Source organism: Toxorhynchites rutilus, chromosome 2, assembly GCF_029784135.1.
Source record: "Toxorhynchites rutilus septentrionalis strain SRP chromosome 2, ASM2978413v1, whole genome shotgun sequence".
In the NCBI taxonomy this organism is placed as follows: Eukaryota; Metazoa; Arthropoda; class Insecta; order Diptera; family Culicidae; genus Toxorhynchites; species Toxorhynchites rutilus.
In genome coordinates, this window is record NC_073745.1 from 212,535,067 (window position 1) to 212,552,123 (window position 17,057).

The following is a 17,057-nucleotide window of genomic DNA, read 5'->3' on the forward strand; positions in this document are numbered from 1 at the left end:
GGAATGTATCATCTTCAGCAGATTCATCGGTATCCCCATTCTTCAAATTTTCAAAAATAAATTGCGCAAGATTGGTAACATGTACATATATTGTAATTAAAAAAAATATTGACGTTATAGCGAAACATTTTAGGCCGTAAATCGAAAACGCGCCTTAATTTTAGTAGGCCGTTATAGTGAAATGCCGCATAAAGAGCGGCTGTATAGCGAGGTATGCGTGTATTTGCAAAGCGGATTCCCCCAGGCACATTATTTTTAAGTTTGTGTTAGGGAAACACAGCTCGGTGGGAACAAAAATACCTCCAATCTGCATGTTTTGACAAAGCGGATTCCCCCTGGCACATTGCTTTTGAAGTCCGTGTTAGGGAAATACAGATCGGTGGGAACAAAAAATATCCCCGAATTGCAAAGCGGATTTCCACAGATACATCTATTTTGAAGTCTGTGTTGGAGAAACCGTAAATCGGGCCAATCAAAACTTGACAGTTAGGGCGTGTTACAGTTGATAGTAGATACGGAGCTTAGAAACAAGAACGCAGCCAGAAAGAGTAACGCTTTCCATCTTAGTAGTAGAAAATGTAGTAGAAAAAAGAATGTCTCTCTTAGTTCGCCATAGTTAACTCGGTATCACCATTCTCAAAGGCTCAATTGTAGAAATAAATGTAGTTTGGTATAAATTAAATGGTTGTACTCCGCGAATAAAGTGTTCTTCATCTGCTACGTATTTGGTGTTATTCGTTTATCCTAAGTCTCGTATCGTTTCCCGTATCACGTAACGTATTGGAAGGGACAGTTGGAATGAGAACAGATTCAAATCACGGGGACGTCCAGGAATTGTCAGCACTATTGAATCCGGTGAATTGAAGAATTCGATAAGGGTTGAAACATTGGTGCCGTGACCAGGATTGTGCATTCTTCAAAGCACCGGTAAATCGCACGTCGCCATTACGAGCAGGTCCATTATTGAAATAGGCGCCGCCATAGCAAATAGTTTGAACAATACAAGGTCTTATTGATAGGCTCACTGGGTGAGTATCTGTCCAAATATAACACTATATCTTGCGTGCCTACCTGGTCTTTTTTTTTCGAGATTCAAGGATCTAAGCAATATTTGGTGGCCGAGTATTCATCGTTTGGATCACGCATTAATTACATCCGCAAATCACGCGCTGGTGTTAGAGAGAATCATCTATTATTCATAATACAACGCCTCATTGACAGGCTCACCAGGTGAGTACCTGTCCAATACGGTTAGTTTCGCGCAAGGGTACTTTGCTTGTCGTCCATTGCAGAACCAGTTCCTGTTACTTTTACGTGTATGTCGCTTCGTTCAACATCAACTATGGGAAAGAAGATGAAGGCGAAAATCAGTCTCAGGGACAGCACGATGGATTTTTTAAAACGAATAGAAATATTCCTTCGTACCGGTGATGTTGAGGATGAAAATCAAATCAAATTCCGACTGGAAAAACTTGAAGCCAAGTGGGATGAGTTCGAAAACATTCAAGGAGAGATAGAATGCTCGGAGGAAGATGATGAAAACGTAGAAATAAATCGCCAGGTTCGGGCGGAATTCGAAGAAAAATATTTTCAAGTGAGGGCGGGTTTGACAAGCAAAATTCCACGACTAGCATCTCAACAAGAAAGTACGAATGCTCAATCGTCTACGAGTTCGGATAATGTGCAATCGTACGTGCGATTACCGCAAATAAATTTGCCTGAGTTCGACGGTAATTTCGAAAATTGGCTTCCTTTCCACGATACATTTAAGGCACTGATAGACTCATCACCAGAATTGAGCAACATACAAAAATTTCATTATTTACGTGCTTCCCTGAAAGGTGAAGCATTCAAATTAATCGATTGCTACCAGATGAGTGAAGTCAATTATCGTGTGGCGTGGAATGGCTTAGTAGCAAGATTTTCAAATGTCTATTTATTGAAAAAACGACACCTGAATGCCATATTGGAATATCCAAAGGTAAAAAGACAGTCTGCTACATCGATTCATGATATTATCGACTGCTTCGACCGAAACACGAAAATACTAGATCAGTTGGGAGAGAGAACAATCGGATGGGGTGCGATGCTGACGCATTTAATGGTTTCTAAACTCGATGAAACGACACAAAAACAATGGGAAGAACAAGCCACACTGCATGAAGATCCTCTGTTCTCGCACCTCGTTGAATTTTTGAAAAGACAAACGCGAATACTAGATGCAGTGATAGTCGATCAAACTGTTGCTGTTCCAGCGAATTCATTCCAGCAAAATTCATCTTCGTGGAACGACACGAGAAATCGTCCAATGAGAATGTCAGTCAATTCTGCAGTCGAAAATGTCGGTCTATCGTGTATTATATGTAACGAAAAACATTCTGTACTAAGATGTCCTGATTTTAACAATTTATCTATAGAACAACGCTTAAAGATAACGAACTTAAAACGACTCTGCAGCAATTGTTTAGGGCGCAATCATATCGCTCGGGATTGCCCGTCCAGATACCGATGTAGGACGTGTTCCAAGAAGCACCATACGTTACTACATCCTGGGTTTCCGTCAGCCAATTTCTCGTCCAATGCTTCCTCGGAGTCATCTGGTACCGTTGTTATGCAGTCAACTTCCGGTTTTTTTACAAATCCAAACGAGACATCTTCAACGTCGATGACTGCAACATCTTCAAATATGGTGGAAGGCAGTACTGAAAAACACGTCTTTTTACTTACTGTTATATTGAAAGTGAAGGATTGTTGGGGAAGAACGCATTTAGCTAGAGCTTTGTTAGATTGTGGCTCGCAAGCCAATCTTATGTCGGAGAAACTATGCACGCTTTTGAACCTACCACGATACGACAAGAAAGTCGAAATTAGCGGAATCGGACGATCACGCCAACAAGCGGTGCATCAAGTTTCCACGACGATAGCTTCCCGAACAACGGAATTTACAATGCCAATGAATTTCTTGGTTTTAGGACATGTTACGGATGATCACCCTTCTGCATCGATTTACTTGTCAAACATGAAGGTTCCATCCGGCATAGAATTAGCCGATCCAAATTTCAGCGTTTCCGGTCCTATTGATATTGTGTTGGGCTCCCAGTATTTTTACGATTATCATCTACTTAATGGTGGCCGGTGCCAGATTCATCGAATTGGAGATAATTTACCTGTATTCGTGAACACAGTTTTCGGCTGGATTGCTGCTGGAGAAACAGAATGGAAAACGAAAAATAATAAAGTTACGTGCAATATTGGAACTGTTAATAATCTGCACGAAGTTATTGAAAGGTTTTGGAACGTCGAAGAGCTTCAAGACAAGACGCCACGAACACAAGAAGAGGAGGACTGCGAAATTCACTTTCGAAATACTATTAATCGAGACAGTAACGGTCGCTACGTGGCACAATACCCTAAACGGATCGATTTTCAAAATATGCTTGGCGAATCTAAATCCTTCGCCTTGAAACGATTGTATCAATTGGAAAGACGGTTAGACGGGAATTGTGATTTGCGCAAAAAATATAACGAGTTCATCCAGGAATATATATGCATGAAACACATGACACATGTCGGTAAGCTGGATGAGTTACCCTCAAGGCAAGATCAAGTTGTTTGCTATTTGCCCCACCATCCAGTGCTAAAGGAATCGAGTTCTACAACTAAACTACGTGTTGTATTCGATGGATCAGCGAAAACATCTAAAAATTTTTCTCTCAATGAAGCACTGCTCACCGGTCCTGTAATACAAGATGATCTTTTAGTACTTATGCTTCGTTTTCGTAAACATGTCGTTGCCCTTGTTGCGGACGTGGAGAAAATGTACAGGCAAATCAAAATACATCCCACCGATGCTTCGTTACAAAGAATACTTTGGAGATTTAGTTCGTCCGACCCTGTTCAAGTCTATGAATTACAAACGGTCACATATGGTTTATCCCCATCATCATTCATTGCCACTCGAGTACTTCAACAATTGGCGACGGATGTAGGAAAGAGGTACAAACGGGCTGCGGGTGTGGTAACCGAAGATTTCTATATGGATGATTTACTATCCGGAGCCGAAACAATCGACGAAGCTAAACATTTGCGTTACGAAATTCAAACGTTACTCGCAGAAGGCGGATTCCAGCTACGAAAATGGAGCTCTAACTGTCAGGAAGTTCTGGCTGATATGTCTTCGGGAGAGTTACAAACAACGACTACCTTATATTTCGAAAACGAATCAAAAGTAAAAACCCTTGGAGTTGCATGGGAAACAAAAACGGATCAGTTTTGTATCGATATACAGCCAAATGTGAATGATGGCTACTGGACTAAACGTAAAATATTCTCATCAATTGCTCAATTATATGATCCTCTTGGCTTGGTATCTCCCGTTGTTACTTGGGCGAAAATACGTATGCAACGTCTGTGGCTAGCCTCTCTTGAATGGGACGAACGAGTACCTGACGAAATTGAAATACATTGGAAGGAGTTCAGTAATCAGCTGTCGCTTTTGCGAATGTTTAAAGTACCCCGTTTCGTATTTTTACAAAATTCCGTGGAAACTCAATTTCATGTGTTTTGCGACGCTTCAGAATCAGCCTACGGTACTTGTATATACGCTCGCTCAATGAACGTTACTGGAAAAGTTAAGACCGAATTGATTACCTCGAAATCACGAGTTGCACCTCTGAAAAGAATCAGCTTACCACGTTTGGAGCTTTGTGCTGTACTATTGGGTGCCAAGCTCTACCATAAAACTGCATGCGCATTACGAATGAAGGACACTCCGTGTTGGTTATGGTCGGACTCTATAGTCACTCTATACTGGATTCGAGCACCATCAAATACTTGGCAGACCTTTATCGGGAACCGTACTGCCGAAATTCAGCGGCTTACAAGCGGTAAAAGCTGGAAACATATTAAAGGAACTGATAATCCTGCTGATGTCGTTTCTCGTGGAATGTTGCCGTCAGAATTTATGAAAAGCACAATGTGGCTCCACGGTCCGGATTGGCTCCGTGAAGAAGAGGAAAGGTGGCCTAAGAACACGCAATTGATTCCGCCCTCTGAAGAAATCCTGGAACGAAAACGAACGGTGATGGTTGCTCAAGTTGTCCTGAAACCATTTTTTCTGTTTGAGCGGTATTCCAATTTCCAGCGTTTGCTCAGAATAACAGCATATATATTACGCTTTTTAAACTGTTGCCGAAGCAAGCAAAGAAAGTCACATGAAGAATTTCTCTCAGCGATGGAGTTGGTACAAGCCAAGGAATGCTTAGTGAGGTCAGCCCAGTATGAAGCCTTCGCTGATGAAAAGAGAGCACTGGAATATAAAAGACCTCTGTCAATGAAATCTAATTTGAAACACTTACTACCTTTCGTCGATGATAGAGGAGTCTTGCGTGTCGGTGGAAGATTGGCGCAATCCACAGAGAGCTACAAAACTAAACACCCTATGATATTACCAGATAAGCATCCATTATCTCGCCTTGTCGCTAAGCATTTCCATATTACAAATATGCACTCAGGACCTCGCATGACTTTGTCTGCAATGCGACAAGAATTCTGGCCCATACGTGGAAAATTACTCGTACATTACGTTTGTCGAAATTGTCAAAATTGTTTCCGATTGAATCCTGTTCCTGTAACACAACCCGTCGGCCAGTTGCCCACTTCACGCGTAGTTCCAAGCCGTCCATTCGCAATTACTGGTGTTGATTATTGCGGTCCAGTATACCTGAAGCCAGTCCATCGTCGTGCCGCTCCGAAAAAAGCATTTATCGCTATATTCATTTGCTTCAGTTCAAAAGCAGTTCATATAGAATTAGTATCCGATTTATCAACAAATGCATTTATCGCTGCCCTGCGCCGCTTCATCGCTCGCCGTGGGCTGCCAAACGAGATCCACTCAGATAATGGAACCAATTTTCGAGGTGCCAACAATGCTCTTGCAGATCTTTACCACCTTCTGAACCGTAAATCGAGTCAAGAGATCTTTTTTAACGAATGTGGCGCGAAAGGAATAACCTGGAAGTTTATCCCACCAAGAGCACCCAGCTTTGGAGGCCTGTGGGAAGCGGCCGTGAAAACTGCAAAAAGTACAATGGTCAAAACAATTGGGAACTCCAAGTTATCATATGAAGATTTTGTTACTGTTCTGACACAAATTGAAGCGAACATGAATACGCGTCCGCTTACCCCACTCTCCGAGGATCCTTCCGAGTTAGATGTTTTAACCCCTGGACATTTCCTCACGGGATCGTCGCTCGCAGCCTTACCAGATACGGACTATTCGAACATTCCTTTGAATCGTCTCAAACATTATCAACAGCTGCAACAACTAGTTCAAAACCACTGGAAAAGGTGGAAAAAGGAATACTTAACCGAAGTGAATAATCAGCGAAAAAAGACATCGATACCAGTTAGCCTTCGGATTGGTCAAATGGTTCTGTTGCAGGAAGATAACAAATCGTCCATCGCTTGGCCTCTCGCGAGAATCGTCGCAGTGCATCCAGGAGAAGACAATATCATCCGGGTGGTCACCGTCAAAACAGCAAACGGAATTTATAAAAGACCAACCTCACGAATTTTTCCGTTGCCTTCAGATGAATCAATCGGTGTACAGGAATCTGTGCAATAAGCAAATCTGTAAGAAATGTTGACAACAACGGATTCGATAGTTTTGTTTATGTCTATTGTAAATTGTCTAAAGCCAAGTTTAGGTGGCCGGCTATGTTACAGTTGATAGTAGATACGGAGCTTAGAAACAAGAACGCAGCCAGAAAGAGTAACGCTTTCCATCTTAGTAGTAGAAAATGTAGTAGAAAAAAGAATGTCTCTCTTAGTTCGCCATAGTTAACTCGGTATCACCATTCTCAAAGGCTCAATTGTAGAAATAAATGTAGTTTGGTATAAATTAAATGGTTGTACTCCGCGAATAAAGTGTTCTTCATCTGCTACGTATTTGGTGTTATTCGTTTATCCTAAGTCTCGTATCGTTTCCCGTATCACGTAACGTATTGGAAGGGACAGTTGGAATGAGAACAGATTCAAATCACGGGGACGTCCAGGAATTGTCAGCACTATTGAATCCGGTGAATTGAAGAATTCGATAAGGGTTGAAACAGGGCGTTTAGATGCCGCTTGGCATTTTACAGTTATACAATTGTTCATCTCATGAAAAATAACATTTTATCAGTCGTGATAGACGCGAATAAACCTGTTGTCGGATTTGGAACCCTTCCTAAAAGACGTAGTTCTACGTCAAAAGAAGAGAGATATTATAAATTTCATTTGCGAAAAACATTCACTCGTGCTATTCTTCTTAATTTTTTTTTCTTCCGGTGGAAGTTCGAAGAAAATACGTACCACGTAGGTTTTCATACCGTCAGGTAGAAAGTGTTTGTGCGTGATTGAAGCTATACGACTAAAAGAACCAGGTTGCTACGAACCAGAAAGTGTTGGGAAAACGCGTTTTACATGATAGTATAACATAGTATAACGTATAATATGATAGTCTAGTATTAGAAATTAGGGGAAAATTTGATTTTAGACCCCCCGAAAATGGAAATATGCTTCCTAATGAAAAAATAAAAAATAACGGTCAAATATTTTGCGATAAGGAACAAAACTACTAATTTTAACGAAAATCTGCGAACCAGTATATCGGTTTGGCATGGAATATCTGTACAGGTATACATTCTCACAGCCGGCTTGTGCTTATGATTTTCTCCACCACTGATCACAAAACTCAATGTCAATCTTTTTGAGTGGGTTCAATTCAAGCAATAGCTCCGGCTCAACCAGCAGTTCCTCTCGAGTTGACATTTAAAAACATGTGTTGTCAAACCCACAACCACAATCGACAGTCGGCAGCAGCCGCCGTGGATTCGTACGAACCGATCGGGATAAAACGGTCAGACGAGAATGAAATACGACCAATTTTGAATCCTCCACTATATACGCCCAACGAACGCTGATAATTCCGATGAAGGTCCATTTCGATCGCATCAATTCTTCCCCCGGCTTCGCGAAGAAACAGACTCCCATCCTTCCCCCGTCATTCCTCCCATTCGTTTTGTCGCACGAGCGAGCAAAGTACTGCTAACAATTTTTATTATTATCTCAGCTTCCAGTATAATTTATTATATCCGGTCCATTTACAACCCTTTTCTTCTGAACCGCCATGGACCGGGCGGCGTTCATGGTGATGTTTGCATCGCGCGGGATGATGCTGGTTTGGTATGGCCATAGTGATAATAAACCGGAGGGAGATTGGCAGTGACGTTGGTGGCGATGAGCGTTGGTGATGATGAACGAACAAACTCAAGTGGCGTTGCTGATCAAAAAATGTTGTCTAAAACTGAACACAGCTGTTGGATATTACGCATATTTTAATGCGTGTTAGAAGAATAGATGACTCGCATTTTCACTGAGATTGTCATCGATTGACAGATAGATTTACTGATCAAATTATTTGGTGAAAACAAACTAATCAATTACCATTTAGTAAGCAGGTTCAAAGTATAAATTCTCCAACAACATACAAACATTGGGGTTTACATTCGCATGATTAGCATCTTCCGCTGGTTAACTCATTCGACACAAAAAAAGGCTATTGCGACACATTTCATTCCGGTCGAAAGCCACGTTCCAGCAGCAGCGCTCTTGAATGACGAACTCTCCGCGGCAACACGTTTTCTTCGCCACGCTCGTAAATACGCCACGACTCATTCATTCATATTCTTACAGTCATTCATCTACCTCCCCCTCCTTAGCATAGTGTTTCATTCATAAAATTACTCCAACGTCAGCCAGAAGCAGCAGCAGCAGGCAGGCATTAATTTTAACTTCCTTCCGGATATCCGATGTTGTTTTTTCAGCGTGTTTCTTCCTCTCCGCCGCTACGATTAGAACAAAACGAACGAAAACAGCATAGGCGCGGGCTATGAGAACATAGGAAACGTGCTGATTCATAGTGGATGGAACGCCTCGAGACGCGAGGGGAAATTCTTCCGCCGGTACTTCCGATTTACTTTCGATCGCACTCAGAGAGAGAGAGGAATTAAGAAATCTCCCATAAATTTTCTACTTCCGGACTCCATCACGCATGCGAACTTGAGTTCGTGTAAAATTCGCTCCAGAAGCAAATCCAAAAATGATGATGATCATTCAGCTTCTCCTTGTTCCCCTCGATGCCCGTTTAATTCGTTTGCTTTCTGTCTCCCTGTCTCTCCATCCACACTTAACTCTCCCGGAACGGAAATAAAGACTTCCGGATGTTATTTTTCTGCTTTTCTATTTTGTTTCTTCGGGCAGTAGTCTTATTCATTTCTAGACTTCTGTGCCTCTACTATTTTTTTACGGATTTGTAATTACGCTTCCACTGCGCTACCGTCGGGTGATGATGATTAATCAGCACGATTGTTCGCAACATAATGTTGACTTATAATAGAGTTTCCCTCCAGAGTTTATTTCGTGGATTTATTTTGCAATAAAAAATATACTGATAATATATATATATATATATATATATATATATATATATATATATATATATATATATATATATATATATATATATATATATATATATATATATATATATATATATATATATATATATATATATATATATATATATATATATATATATATATATATATATATATATATATATATATATATATATATATATATATATATATATATATATATATATATATATATATATATATATATATATATATTAGGGTGCCCCAGGAAAATTGTCATCTCGAATTTCAAAAAGTTACCCCATAAAAATGTTCACCACCTCGAAAAAACACCCAATGCCAAATTTCAACTCAATAGTCTTCAATAGCTTAATTGAGAGTGCCGCAAAGCGGTCAAAGTTTGGATTTTTTGAAAATCGAAAAATCACCTAAGGGGAGAGTAAAAGAAATCGGAGTTTTCGGGAAAAACATTGATGCCAAATGTCTTAAAATTGCATGAAACGTCGATATCTAATGTCACCTCGAAAAAAAAAAAAAATGTCAAAAATCGGCACTCTGGGACGAAAAGTATGGTTTAGGGTGCCAATAAAAATAGTTATCTCGATTTTTCATTCGGAACATACTACGAAATGTTGATTTGCACGATAATATATCCTATGAAAAATATTAGCTCATTCGGATTTCATTTACTGGTGTTACAAACGTTAAAATTTGAGTTTTTTTTAAAAAAAAAAAGAAAAATCACCGAAAATCGAGGTTTTCAAAAAAAAATTGATGCCAAATGTTTTAAAATTGCATTACTCGTCGAGATTTATTGTCTTCTCGACGTTTTATACAATTTTGAGACATTTGGCATCAATGTTTTGCTTAGTTTCCTATGTACCTGGGCGAGGGGGGGTAGGCTGCCATACAAATGAAACACAAATTTCTGCATTATTCGAGAATGTGGAAGTTTTAGGGTGCAATAAATGTCTCTATGGTGGTTAAACAATCCAACCCCCCCCCTCCCTAAGGGGAGGCTGCCATACAAATGAAACTTAAATTTCTGAGTTACTCGAGAATTAATCAAGCTAATGGAACCAAATTTGGCATGTGGAGGTTTAAGGGTGCCATAAATGTTATAATGGTACAACACCCCTTCCTCCTCTGGAATGGTAACGGAGAAACATATTATTTGCAAGTGTTTGAAAAATCTTGAACGAGAAGTGTGTTTGAAATACTATGAATTTTATATTAAATGGTAATTTCAACGGGGTCGATTATAAGATCAATCAATGAACAGTTCTATGATTTTACCCATGAACTTGCTCATAGTAAGACAATGTGGATGTTTGAAGGCATTGATAACAAAACACAAATTTTAGGCGGGACGAAGTTTGCCGGGTCAGCTAGTGAATAAATAAATAAATAGTTTTGCTGGAAATGTGAGTTTATTGTGACTATTTCCACGCAAAAACGGTAGGAGAGAGGATTCCAGGACATGTATGCAATCATTGAATGATGCGAAAGCTATCTTGAGCTTTCCGGTTGCACAGAATTCCGCCCAAACCATGCACTAGCCTCCGCCAAAATTTCTGGTTGAAAAATACTGTTCCCCTTTCCGTAAATCACGCCCGTACCCGTTGAAACCATCAGGTCCATCCAAATTGAACTTATTTTCGTCAGTGAAGATAACCTATACATTGAAGAACTTTTTGTTATGTCACCACATACCATGTCCCACTGTCGGACATGGTATGTTATGTTGTGAACTTTGGCAAAACTCAGACGTCTTCCGATGTGAGATGGTGTAAGATATGAAGCTTTAACATTTTAAGCCCTCTTCATGTGGAATTTTTTACCAAAACATTACGAATTGTCACCGAAGAAACAGTTAAATTGAAATATTTATTTATTAGTATAAGTGATTTTAAGGTTTCGAAGCTGTTCTAGCTATTTCCCGCTCATCCCGGTCAGAGAGCTTCGATTTGCGTGGAGCTTTCTCCTTCTTACCGTATCGCCAAATAATTGAGCACTGCTTGATGGGATCGTCCGCTCCGACGAGCAATTTCTCTGATACCAACATTTTCTTGGTGAAATGCATCGATTTGTCTTTATTTTCTCTCCGTGAGCACTTTTCCCTTCGGCATTTTCCAGATTTAATGATCAAAACAACTAAAACAACGGAAGATGTAACTGGTCTTATACACACTTGACACTTGAAAAATACAAAAACGTTCGTTTACGCTCAGCGCTTGCACACACACATATGAAAAGCATGCAGTGTATGGTAGTCATCAATACCTACACACTAGAATATAAGTTGAAGCATAGTTCATTTATCATGGTACAAAGCAGCAAGATCATCACCTGGTCTTATAGAAGTTGAACAGAGTGTACCAAAGCAAACATCCCAACATTTTTTTTCAGCAAAAAATGTTCGCTTTTTCACAAATATTAACCTCTAGTTACAAGCAGACACCAGACCAGACGACTAGGATATTATACCACGTGTATCCTAGTAACCGGAATTCACACGTTAGTAGTTATACATGTTATACATACATGTAGTTATACAAAGAATTTAAAATATAAAGTGTTTTATATAGCTACAACATTCTTTTGCTGTTAAATATTTTGTAAAATGTTGTAAAAAATTTGATTCGTGGCTACGAAATAACTGCGAGTATAATTTGTTTTTGCTATTAACAAAAAAAATCCGCTTCCGGTTCGCATAGAATATTGATAGAAGCTTACGGCGAGAATGCTCTCGGCAAATCGCAATATTATGGGTGGTTTTGAAAGTTCAAAGTGGGAACCTTGGTGTGCGAGACGAGAGACGTGGAAAGCTACCGAATGTGTTTGAAGACGCCGAAAACTAGCAAAATTGTTAACAGTGAACGTTACCGAAAACAGTAAGTTGAATTGAACCGTGATCAGTTCCAAAAACGAACAGGATATCAGAAAAGACAGTACGAATAGATTGTTTTTCTGATGACAATGTGCTGCCACACCCAGTACGACCGTTCTGGGAAACGGTTTCGCTATAAAATCGGAATCTACTACCGCAGACGGCTTTTCCACTAGACTTGGCTCTATCCGATTACAATTTCCATTATCATCGAGTGCTTATCTACTCGCTGGGCTTCGCTTCAATTCTTATGAAGCTGTGCGAAAATGTTTTTTTGTGAATTGCCTGACAGATGAGAAAAATGTGAACCTAGTGGTGAAAATATTTTAAACCATTTGAGAATAATAAACAAGTTTTCCGGTTTCATCTTTATACCCCAGGTATATACTTTACCCAAATGTAACAAATACCCGAGTGTCGTTCATCCGGACGTAGTATCTACTCATGGTTGATGTGAGATTTCATTTACCTTTTAAATAGACAATTTCTGATCGAGAGTACCCTTCATACTCTAGATTTTACGTTCAATCATAAAGAAAGATCTCCAATACTGAAATTTCGGTTAAGTTTTAATTTTGGATTTGAACTTTTAACAATACAAGATCAATCTCAATCCCACGATGATCAGGAACATCCGTTTTAGGGTTGGATAAAGAAATGGACAACAAAAAGTTTGTGTATCTTTTTTCGGGGGTTTTGATATGGTTTTTAGGAGGATAGGTTCCCTTCACTCATAAGACGCAACGCGAGACAATACATAACACTTATGGTTCTTACTTATTAAACGGATTAAAAATTTACCTCTAATGTCGACATTATCCCGTAGATGGGTCCGAAACCGGTCGAAATTAGAGGCAAATTTTTAATCCGTTCAATAAGTTAGAACCATGAGTGTTATGTCTTGTCTCACGTCGCGTCTTATGAGTGTCGTGAAGTTCTTACGTTGCTCTATAGTAAGTGATAGGTTCCCTTTCATATGAATCTGGCTTTTAAAGGTATCCAATAGAAAAAAAGGAATGAAAATATGACACATCTGTTAGTTCTTCATTCATAAATTTCTGGTACCTTTTGTTATTCTCTGTCACCACGTGTTGAAATGAGAGAGGACTACGTGCGAAGAAATACGTATGACATGACATGATCGCATTGTTGACCGCTATCAATAACTCGTCAGCAGGAAGTTTTGGTGACCCTGAAAAGGACCGATGATTTTGAAGAAGCTGTTGAAGATGATTGATTGATTATTCATTTTTGCCCTCGCATTCGACACACTCCATCACAGGCGGTCATATGTAATATGTTGATACTACCAGTACCAGTCTTCAGAATGCAAAGCGGTGCTGATGTGTAACTTTTTTTTTGTACTCAGTTGAGCTCTCACTCGTTGTATACGCATGCGCTCTGGCGATTGAACACGCTCCGAAACACAGATCAAATATTTTGTGGTCAGCACCGTTTTGCACCGAGTTTTGGGTCGTGTTTTGCACCGTATTTCTATACAAGCGTATACGGTTGGTATGGAGGCGCACTGTTGTTTTTATGCTTTGCTTAGAATGAGCGAAGACAAAACGGGTGCTAGATATTGATGTGTCTGTGTATAAAATGAGGTGCGCATCACAAAAGTGAGAAACGATGTTTAGTATCTGAATTTTGCATTGTGTTCATCCTGCGCTCTCGTGTTTATGAATTTGGTACACTCCGTACCAAGAGAGAATACGTGTTTGTTATGAACGCGCGCTACTAAAAATTAAACTCAAGTGCAATGCAACATATGTTTTCTGAAGATTGACCAGCACCATTATTCCCCATTTCTTAACCACTTGAATTTACATTTGGCGACGCCTAAAAATAACAACGAAGTATGCGTTTGATGAAAAAATAGAAGAACAGAAGAAAATACAATGATATTGTACAATGTGTACAATATGGTCCATTTACAACAGCATTGAGTTTTCGAAGAGATTTTTGTCTTGGGATTTCCATCGAAAAAAACTAATTCTAACCTTCTTGGTTGAAAATAATAATTAGATTTGCTCAGTTGATGACAAAGGAAAGACAATAATGACGTTGTCAATCAACATCGGTAACTTTATGACGGCGAGTTTACCGTGGTCAGTTTTACAATCATCTCGAGTTTCGGTAGCACGAAAATTCGACATTCATACAATGACGATAATGATAAAATGATAAATTGGGTCTGTAAAATGTATTTTGAACACATTCCTGAACATAGAAAATAACTCGAAGCTAAACTTCAAGGCCTTCAGATCTTGGAATAGTGAAAATGAATATAATCGAACTTGAGAATCTCCAGAGGCGACTCATCTACAACCGTTACTGGGAAGAAGAACGAGATACACGTCACTGATCATTTTTTGCGCCTGTGTCCTGAATCTTCCATGGTATTCACCTGATTTGACACCTTGTGGCTTTTCTCTGTAGGAAAAAAAGGAAAATAATCGATAAGTAATCAATCGATTTGCTAACGCAAAGGTTGGTCTATCCGGTTTAAAAATTTCCCGTAAAAAACAGACCCTTCAACTTCCTTTGTACACGCGTACCTTCAAGCTATTCACTCAAAATACATTCGAGGAGTGCTATAGGGCATCGGAATCTCAACTGGATACTTATTGAAAAATAATGCATATTGTACTATCTCGAGAGGATGAAGTTCCTTCTAGAACAGTAGTTCCTTTTTTTCTGGCTCAGGAGTTCTTAATTCGGGGAATATGGAATATCAAAAAATCTACTTTAGAATGTTCATTTTTGATAGGTCACCAAACTAAACTTGCGAATTAAATCGCACAACCTTCTCTCGTCGAATAATGCGAATTAAGTGTGGAATTGGCCATCATTGTTAGTTGTATATGTCCATTAGTCAATAAGTTTTCTGCTACGAACAAAAAAAATTCCGAACACATTGACAATATAGTAGTAGTAGTTGTTGTTTTGACGCTGTTTTACATAGACTGTAGTCATGTTTCTCAAGTTTACTTCTAAAGGGTGTGTCATATCAAATTGCATCACGGGAAAAACGCTGTGGAAATTCGCCTAGTAGACCGATCCTTTTGAAAATTTTAGACAGTAAAATAAAAACTATTAAACAACTTTTGGCATTTTCTTTTTATTCATACTTCGAGCCCAATCCCGTATTCTCGCACCTTCTTCTTTACCCCGTCCATAAGGTTCTTTACAACGTCAGGTTGTAGTTTTTTTTTAACAGAAATCCATTTTCTCTTGAAGTCCGCCTCCGATTTGACAACTTTTGGGTTCTTCCGGAGGGCCTGCTTCATAATCGCCCAATATTTCTCTATTGGGCGAAGTTCTGGCGCGTTGGGCGGGTTCATTTCCTTTGGCACGAAGGTGACCCCGTTGGCTTCGTACCACTCCAACACGTCCTTTGAATAGTGGCACGAAGCGAGATCCGGCCAGAAGATGGTTGGGCCCTCGTGCTGCTTCAATAGTGGTAGTAAGCGCTTCTGTAGGCACTCCTTAAGGTAAACCTGCCTTGTATGTACGCAGGCCCTCCCGCTGCTTGGTCCGCTGGACGAATGAACTTGACAAATTCAGCTTATTGGCGACATCCCGGACCGAACTTCTCGGATCACGTCTAAACTGCTTAACTACGCGCTTGTGATCTTTTTCACTGACGGAGCATCCATTTTTGCCGTTCTTCACCTTCCGGTCGATGGTTAGGTTCTCAAAGTATCGTTTTAGTACTCTGCTGACCGTGGATTGGACGATTCCCAGCATCTTACCGATGTCCTGATGTGACAACTCCGGATTCTCGAAATGAGTGCGCAGGATTAATTCACGACGCTCTTCGTTCGACGACATTTTTCCAAATTTACGAAAAATTGACAGTGAAGCATGGCCAACGTGATCTATACACTCTTATCTGATTATAAGCGAAAGTTGAAGATATAATTCCTAAAAATTAAAATTCTATAGCGTTTTTTCCGTGATGCAATTTGATGTGACACACTCTTTACCACCCTAGACGTTTTTCTCCGGTAGACAACCTGTCCATGGATACCCTTCGCCGCCGTGTGTTAAAGTATGTTGAGACTTTGAGGACTCAATAAGTCACGAAATACAGAGTGTACATTAGCTGAGTCGGAATATACCACGAGGATTTTGTTTGAAAGGTGAAATTTGCGCATAGAATGTCTTTGCAAATATCAAGATTAATCATGCACTTTGTGACTAGACGTGAGTTTGTAAGTAACACGGGCAATCCATCGAGTAAGACGCATGTTGAACTAAACTCTATTTTGCGATTGCTGTACCAGAAGAACAAATAATTGATAACGAATACTGTCTGGGTGTTCTGAATTGCCTGCCTGAAGTGACTCGTCAACAAATAAATTATTTGTGAGCAAATAATTCAAAAAATTTCCTTTATTTCATAAATGTTTGATATCTCGTCACACAATGCACTCTTTATCGGTTATTTTGTAACCAAGAACGAAGCGAAAATCGTTCACCTATTCCTGGATTTTTTTAAGTGTTATCCGGAATGTTCCAAATCAAGAGACTCCCAACCTAGACTTGTTCATTGAACTCTGATAAAACATATGTGAGACTTATATCTTTCCAAATCAGATGGTGTCACTAGAATGTGCTATTTTGAATAGATTCCCTTCACCTTGGAGTGCATTTATATAGAATATTTTTGACGTAGGACT

General features: G+C 39.6%; 1 protein-coding gene and 1 long non-coding RNA gene across 3 annotated transcripts in view; one reads left to right on the forward strand and one right to left on the reverse strand.

Annotated features, from left to right (window-relative positions):
- LOC129767774 (eukaryotic translation initiation factor 5B) overlaps positions 1 to 17,057 on the forward strand; it is a 311,161-nt gene that overhangs the window by 163,207 nt on the left and 130,897 nt on the right. The gene's annotated exons all lie outside the window — the stretch shown is intronic.
- On the reverse strand, positions 4,736 to 6,243 carry LOC129767776 (uncharacterized). Of its 2 annotated transcripts, XR_008741573.1 has the most exons (4): positions 6,139 to 6,243; positions 5,517 to 6,074; positions 5,361 to 5,468; positions 4,736 to 5,308 (listed from the first exon to the last, which is right to left on the reverse strand). It is a non-coding gene; the product is annotated as an uncharacterized LOC129767776 (long non-coding RNA). The 2 variants fall into 2 exon arrangements; XR_008741572.1 differs by having other exon boundaries at positions 4,736 to 5,468.